This window comes from Hippocampus bargibanti, linkage group LG05, assembly GCF_051943395.1.
Source record: "Hippocampus bargibanti isolate YZ-2025 linkage group LG05, ASM5194339v1, whole genome shotgun sequence".
Classification (NCBI taxonomy): domain Eukaryota; kingdom Metazoa; phylum Chordata; class Actinopteri; order Syngnathiformes; family Syngnathidae; genus Hippocampus; species Hippocampus bargibanti.
The window spans coordinates 11,770,945-11,778,841 of record NC_142738.1 but is presented as its reverse complement, the minus strand read 5'-3'; the positions used below and the strand labels follow the sequence as shown (position 1 = coordinate 11,778,841).

Sequence of the window (7,897 nt, the reverse complement as noted above, 5' to 3'; positions counted from 1 at the left end):
TTTATATTATATTTTTGAGGGGAAAATGCCAGTTTGAAAAAACAGGTTCCAAATACATGGTTGTTTTATCGATTCGACAACACCCTTAACATGTCAATATCACAAAAATCAATGTATTATTGGTATTTTGTTTGAGGTGTGACAACATCTACTATTTTATTATAATTTACAAGATAAATGAAGGGATTCATTTTGCCAATTGTTAAGGATGTGTCTTAATTTTGTACACTTTGCCAACTTTCCCTCTATAACTTTGTATATAGTAATATTGTCCTTTGAAATGCTATTTACACAGTCCGCTATTTTTGTTACACTATTTTGTTGTAAGCGCTCTGAAAGTGAGTGTTTACATCCTCGATGCAGTTTTCAAATGTGTATGAACAACTGTATTTGGTAAACTAAGTTCTAGGTCTTTAAAGAACCTTCCAGATTTGAATGTCAACATGATTTAAATTTATGTAGATATGGTTGTTATTTTACTGCTGTGATTTTGGGTGTTAAAATGGTTCTGTATGCATTTGATTCTTAATAAATGGCTTTTAGAAATAACCTATTGTCTCCTTGTACCCAGGCTGACATAATGTGTTTTTTTTGTGAATGAGTTGACTGCAACTTTGAATATATTTGAAGTCACTCAACTGTATACGGTACCTACCTTGTACTCTGTTTGAAAATAACTCCAGGACCGCATGTCTGATTTAAAACAAGCTTTTAATTGATCCAAAGCGGTTGTGATCAAATGTGTTAAGGCGTCAAGGCTGTTGATGCTTGGAAATGGAAAAGTAATCAATTTCCCATCCTCTATACACATTGTATGTCGTGAAATTCTTTGGAAAAATTCTAAATACTACATCAATATATTAATATGTGTAGAATTCAATGAACTGTTCAATAGCTAAGGAAGTGGGCAGTGTGAGCAGAGGCGGCCCGTAAAATTGACGCATTAGGAGGGCCGACCTGTTTGGATTTTGCATCATAGTGAAGTCATTCACACATTGACCAATGAAGAAGAAGAAAAACAAATAGACCAAATTACTTTAAATGCCTTTTATAGTTTATTGTCAGCTATGATTTACAAGGATTTATCACTGGGACCTGGGACCAAGATATTGGTTGATAAATGAAATGTATTTATGTAATGTAATTATTATATTAGCCCAGCAGTTGACTGTAAAAATGGCACCATTGTGAGTCGAAGTGACTGGCAAAAACGCAACCCTCAATCATGGCAATGTCAGAAAATACTTGGCTCAACACTCGGGGGCAGCATCTCCCCTCTTGCTAAGCCACAACTGCCTAGAGAAAAGCCCAACCCTGTACTGCGTAATTCAAGTTTTAAAAGTAAATAGGTGCCAAGCAAGTTTTTCACATAGCCAAATTGTTATAGTTTAAAAGTGTTGACTATGTTTATTATTACTTTCGCAAAATATTTCTCCAGTGGGTTGTTTCAGAATCAGGACCATTCTCCATAATTTTAACCCCTTTAAAAAGAAAACGTCGTCAAACAACGCATATTGCATTTGATCTAGTAACAATGAACGGTAAGTTTACTTTAGCACCGCGTAGCGCCGGCACGTGAAATAATTACTCATAAACAATTCACCTGTGATGAGTTACATTCGATTTTAAAACGTCTGTGTAAGCTCTCAGTCGTACATCATTCGATTTTAAATGAAATCGTTTTAATCTGTCAAGCACGTCAATTTCACAATGCAGGGTTCGATTCTGGCTCCGGCCTTCCATTTGCATGTTCTCCCCGTGCCTCGGTGGGTTTTCTCCGGGTAAGCCGCGTTCCTCCCACACCCCCCATGCGTTGAGGGTATGAGAAACATTGACTTTGAGTGTTGAATGTTCGTCTACGTGCCTTGCCTTTGTCTACGTGCCCTGCCATTGGTTGGCTATCAATTTAGAGTGAATCCTTTTCCTGGATATTGGTGGGCGTAGTTTACAGGCGTGGGCGGGGCTTCCATCAGAACACGGAAGTCTGATAACAATCAGATAGATAGTCAAGTAGCTGTTGTTGCAGGTGGTCAGGTCAACTCTTTTGAACTTATTTTGTAGCTGTCTGTGATAATATTAATTCACTATTAGCGAATGTGAGTAATTTTCTCAAAGTCCGTGCTAAACTTGCGTAGCTTAGGTTTTATTTAGTTTTAAAAGAAAGTGTGCCTATATGATAAGAGACCACTTGACCCTCTTTTTCGTCACAAGGTTCACTCACGGAGGGGGCGGAGGGTGCAGGAGCCCATTCCACTCGTCTTCGAGCAGTAGACGGGGGACACCCTGGACCCTTGCCAGCCAATTGCAGGATGCATTAACCCCTGGACCACCAAGCGGCCTCATGGTAATGATTCTTTCATGATTATTTAAAGTTAAATTATTGATTGGGCGAGGCCCGGCGGCCGACTTCACAGCGCGGAGGTCGTTAGTTCAAACCCTGCTCCGGCCTTCCTGTGTGGAGTTTGCATGTTCTGCCAGGCCTCAGTGGGTCTTCCCCGGGTCCACTGGTTTCCTCTCACAGTCCCAAAACACTGATGGCACGCTGATGGATATTCAAAATTGTCCCTAGGTACGAGTGTTTCAGTGTGGAGTGTCTGCAGAGATTGAGGTCAAATTATGATTCAGATTTTAACAGCCGCTTGGAGTTACTGCTGGTTAAATTATGATATCCTGCACTTCATATCTTTCAACTATATATAAAACATATTTAACCACACACGCACACCCACCCACACACACACACACACATATATATATATATATATATATATATATATATATATATATATATATATATATATATATATATATACACATACAGTAAAGTCTCGTTATATCGATATTCAAGGGAGTCCGAAAAAATATCGATATAACCGGGACTATCGATATATCCGACCCTGTTTGCATGTAATTTTCTCCGTGCGTGCATAGAAATAGTATCGATATAACCGGGACTATCGATATATCCGATATCGATATAACGAGACTTTACTGTATATATATATATATATACTGTATACCAGTGACGTGCAGTCAGTGGAGGCAGGTGAGGCAGTGCCTCACCTGTCATCATGGAAAGCTGTCATGGAAATATCAAATGAAAAAATAAATTAAACAGTTAGATGTATTTAGTGATTTGTACTTTAAAGTTCTTGTCCATTTAACTTCACCGTTTTAGGATTTTTTTTTTAAATCGCTGAATTTACCGTTCAAATACTAAGTAGAGACGAGCGGTGACGTCATTGATGACGTCAGTGCCTCACCAGCCATGAACCTCACCGCACGTCACTGCTGTATACACACTATATAATATATATTATATACTGTATACACAGTACATAATATATATTATACAGTATACTATGTGTATGTATATATAAAGGAGAGGAATGAAGATCAGTCGCAGCAAGACGGAATATATGTGTGTGAATGAGAGGGATCCAAGTGCAAGAATGATGCTACAGGGAGAAGGGATAAAGAAGGTGGAGGATTTTAAGTACTTGGGGTCAACTGTCCAGAGCAATGGAGAGTGTGGAAAAGAGGTGAAGAAGCGTGTCCAGGCAGGCTGGAGCGGCTGGAGAAAAATGTCAGGTGTGATGTGTGATAGAAGGGTTTCAGCTAGGATGAAAGGAAAAGTGTATAAAACCGTGGTCAGACCAGCCATGATGTTTGGACTGGAGATAGTGCCACTGAAGAAAAGACAGGAAGCAGAGCTGGAGGTAGCAGAGCTGAAGATGTTGAGGTTTTCTTTGGGAGTGACCAGGTTGGATAGGATCAGGAATGAGTACATTAGAGGGACAACTCATATGAGAGGTTTTGGAGAGAAAGTCAGAGAGGCCAGACTGAGATGGTTTGGACATGTCCAGAGGAGAGACAGTGACTATATCGGGAGAAGGATGCTGAGTCTTGAACTGCCAGGCAGGAGACCGAGAGGAAGACCGAAGAGGAGGTTTATGGATGTGGTCAAAGAGGACATGAAGGTAGCTGGTGTGTGAGAAGAGGATGCACAAAACCGGGATAGATGGAGGACATTGATTCGCTGTGGCGACCCCTGAGGGGAAAAGCCGAAAGGAAAAGAAGAAGACTGTGTGTGTGTGTGTGTGTGTGTGTGTGTGTGTGTGTGTGTGTGTGTGTGTGTGTGTGTGTGTGTGTGTGTGTGTGTGTGTGCGCGTGTGTGTGTGTGTGTGTGTGTGTGTGTGTGTGTGTGTGTGTGTGTGTGCGTGTGTGCGTGTGTGTGTGCGTATATATATGCGTATATGCGTGCGTGTGTGTGTGTGTGTGTGTGTGTGTGTGTGTGTATGTGTATGTGTGTGTATATATGTATGTGTGTATTGTGTGTGTGTGTGTGTGTGTGTGTGTGTGTGTGTGTGTGTGTGTGAAACTTGTTTTGTTGCTGGACAAATTAAGGAGACGGTGCTTGTAAAACATTTCTCCCAAGTCATTATACACACACACACAAAATGAAAAGGCAGTTTGAAACCACAATTTAGTCACTGGACAAGCTAACAGTAAGCTTCTTCTATTTCTTCTATTCATTAGGCTGTCTCTCACAGATCAGTCTTCGTACTTTGAAAATCTTCTGGTCTAGCGATGAGACCCAAAGTCGTTGGTTGGCAAATCGTTGTTTGCCTGGAGGATACCACACACTGTAAAAGCATGCAAAAGAATTTGTTGAATACCTCTGAGTATTCAAAAGAATGTTTTTAAAACAGCCCATGACGTAAATGTACTTTTTTTTTTCTTCCACAAAGGATTTATGACAAGTTGTGTACCTCTTTGCTCCAAAGAAGTCTTGTAGCACCACATCTCTCGTTTCATCATAAAAATTCCAAGCGAAGAGTGGGGGGGGGGGGTTGAACAGAGGGAGGGGCAGTTGGTTTTAGCCCACACTTTGGAGAGGAAACTTTCATTGCTTGATGATTTACGATCAAATGGACTCCCACGAGAACCCGAACAAGTCTTGTTTCCTGAATGTATTTAACATAAAACTTACCTCTCCTCCTTGTTCTGTGTTTATCCTGTGTGAAAAGTGTGAGATGTTGGCCATGCCAGAGAAGCCCCCCGACCTCTGAGGCCCAGACAATTCCCATCTTCTTTGCTGTGATTGTTACAAGTCCATGTGAAAATGTAAGTATCATCTTATGCTATCATACACACATGTCTTGGAATTAAATTGGGCTACTTAATGCTGTGTCAAGAACAGTTGTGGGAAAAATGTGGGTTTGTGGGTCACATGGAACCCATAATGCTCCTTAATACCCGCCCTCCTCCCTTGCAAATTAATAAATGTGTTAAATAATGCCGTAATACTGCTTTACCGCCACAGTATGAGATAATTGTTCAAATATAATGTGGCTAGCCATCATTGAATTTGAAAAAAAATACAGTAAAGTCTCGTTATATCGATACTATTTCTATGCACGCACGGAGAAAATTACATGCAAACAGGGTCGGATATATCGATAGTCCCGGTTATATCGATATTTTTTCGGACTCCCTTGAATATCGATATAACGAGACTTTACTGTACATGTATTATTAATTGACTTCTTTGAAATATTTGAACTCTTTGAACTCTTTCAACAGTAGCCCAAATGGAACTGTATAGTGCAGTGATGTGCAGTCAGGGGAGGCAGGTGAGGCAGTGCCTCACCTGCCATCATGGAAAGCTGTCATGGAAATATCAAATGAAAAAATAAATTAAACAGTTATATGTATTTAGTGATTTGTACTTTAAAGTTCTTGTCCATTTAACTTCACCGTTTTAGGATTTTTTTCAAAATCGCTGAATTTTCACATTTACCGTTCAAATACTAAGTAGAGATGAGCAGTGAGGCACCAGCCGGCTGATCCTCACCACGGATTGCGCAATCACTATGCTTACTGTGCTGGCTTGCTCTGCAGTGAGACCGTATTGCTGTCCTTCTGCATATCGCTATTAAAGCGTTCAAACACGTTTAGTATATGAACTAAAATTCTACAGTTTAGCTGGTGTATATAATGTAGAGTCATTGTACATTATAAACACTGTACTACAGTGTTTATTTTGTTTTATTTTTATCAAAACGCTGTGCGTACGTGAGGCAAACAGTTCTCCCGCCTCATGACAGGGGGCGCTTGTGATTCCAGAGATACTTCCGACTCCACGTCTGCCGAATAATAGAATTAGAGACAGAAAGCTACAGTGAGCAAGTAAAGTGCAACCCTGCAGTCATTTTTTCGTGTTGCTTGGCCTCACTTTCAGAATGGAGGATTACGTATCTAAATTGAAAGAATTTTCTAAACTGGACTTTCAATCGAAGCAGGAGGTAATAATTAAAGGAAGACCAACACCGGAGCTAAAAGGTTTGCTTCAGACAACGGGACACAATAATCGCTCTTTTCAGGCGGACTGGTACACACGAAAAGGCTGGCTGTGTGGATGTCCAGCAAGAAACCGCCTTTTCTGCTTTTCCTGCCTTCTGTTCTCAACTTGTGACAATGTCTGGACTCAAATGGGATATTGCGACCTGAAAATTTTACAACGGAGCCTCATCAAAAATGAGCGAAGACTCAACATCAGCATCCACAATGCTAAGGTAAAGGAGAAGCGGGAGCTTTTAAAAGATCGCATCAATGCCACCTGCTTCCTTGCCAAACAACAGCTGGCATTTCGTGGAAATGATGAAAGTAAAGGCTCTGCTCATCGTGGCAACTATGTTGAACTATTACATGCTTTCGCTCAGAAAGATGACAGGCTAGCGAGTCATTTTGGGACATCCACTATATTTTCTAGCCTGTGAAACAGAATACAGAACGATTTAATTGAAGCAGTTGGTGATGTCATTAGAAATGACATTAAAACGGAGATCGGTGCAGCCCCATTTGTTGCTGTAGAAGTAGACGAGATTGTCATTCTCAGCACTGAAAACATACAGTGGGAACAGGACTGATCAAGGACGACTTTCTTCACTGGCAGTGATCTCGGTTGAGACAGAGAGACTTTTAAAACTGAAGAAAGATAAGGAAGGCTTCTACAAAGAAGTTATCCATGCCTTTCTTCAGAAGGAGCGGCGCATGGACTTCATTTACAACTAAAGGTAACACGATAAAAACGTTTTTTTAATTATTTTTTTCTATTCTACAGTTTGTATATATAATGAATGCTGACATGAAATTTTAAACAAAATACGTTAACTGTTGCCAATCAAATGGTGAATAAACTACTCTGTAGAGTTCATATGTTTGTAAATCTGACTATGATGACGTCAGTGCCTCACCAGCCATGAACCTCACCGTACATCACTGGTATAGTGCCACTTAGCAATTTTTTGATTATGATACTAGTGCAGCGTGTTCTACCAGAAACAAATTCCTTGTGTGCGACATACTTGGCAATAAAGATGATTCTGATTCTGATTTAAAGGACAACTGACGCCTCCGGACAAGTTGTGTCCATAATTTGTCAAATCACTTCAAATGACTTCTACTGAGCGTATTTTACAAAGATTCCACGGTATATAGCTATATTTTACGTTTTAAGACTCGCGCTGAATATTCAGGAAGTCTTGTTTTCGAGTTGATGAGGATGACTTATGTGACGTCGCGTCTGGAACGCTTCTGACCGAGAAAGCGACACACAATGCGTTTTGGGTACTTTGTTTGGTCTGAAAGCTCTGTGTTGATCTGTGTTAATGGCGAAATTAGAAGGAAAACACATGAATAAGGCGATGGTAAATCGTTGTGTGTTGCACCAAGACTACTATTTGATTCTAGTTGACACAAATCATCCCATTTCCAATGGAGCTTGGGCGCCAACTTGTGCATTTTCTGGGACGTTAAATTGGAGTCCTGACTGCTCGAATTGATACGCAAGTACTTCTTTAATCGATTGCAAACATGTATGCTTTTCTCCAGA

General features: G+C 40.3%; 1 long non-coding RNA gene across 1 annotated transcript in view; it reads left to right on the top strand.

The window, feature by feature from the left end:
- The first annotated feature begins 1,988 nt into the window (after nucleotides 1-1,988).
- The window catches only part of LOC148897945 (uncharacterized), a 36,027-nt gene continuing 30,118 nt past the window's right edge, over nucleotides 1,989-7,897 (top strand). Inside the window, exons 1-3 of the long non-coding RNA XR_016115042.1 lie at nucleotides 1,989-2,096; nucleotides 2,212-2,344; nucleotides 5,031-5,127. This is a non-coding gene — a long non-coding RNA (uncharacterized LOC148897945). The remainder of the gene's footprint in view (nucleotides 2,097-2,211; nucleotides 2,345-5,030; nucleotides 5,128-7,897) is intronic.